This window comes from Chinchilla lanigera, unplaced genomic scaffold (assembly GCF_000276665.1).
Source record: "Chinchilla lanigera isolate Chin_1 unplaced genomic scaffold, ChiLan1.0 scaffold00021, whole genome shotgun sequence".
Lineage (NCBI taxonomy): Eukaryota > Metazoa > Chordata > Mammalia > Rodentia > Chinchillidae > Chinchilla > Chinchilla lanigera.
Window position 1 is genome coordinate 19026401 of NW_004955422.1, and position 383 is coordinate 19026783.

Below are 383 nucleotides of genomic sequence, written 5' to 3' on the forward strand. Positions count from 1 at the left end.
GGCACCGCGGGCACCGCCCCCGCCCCCGAGGAGCCCCGGCTGGGCGGCCGGACGCCGGGGTTCTGCTCCCGCCTTGCTCGCGCCTGCGTCCTTGGGCGAGTCCTTGCTCTATGGCGCCAGAGGTTCGCCGGCCGTAAGTTGGGAAAGGTGAATCTCAAGGGTGGGCCGATGGATGCCCGCCTTGTTCAATGTCAGAAGCCTAGGTCTAGAAGGAAGCCCACCCAGACCCCATCCTGGAAACCTCACTTCTTGGGGGCAGGGCACAGTTACAGTTCAGAGAGGCACGCGGAGCTTCATTCGGCTTGACTGGGCACTGGGCTCTGTTTAGGGTAGGCGCTCTGGGTGCTAGCACACCAGGGAACCCTCAGCCACATGACCTTGGG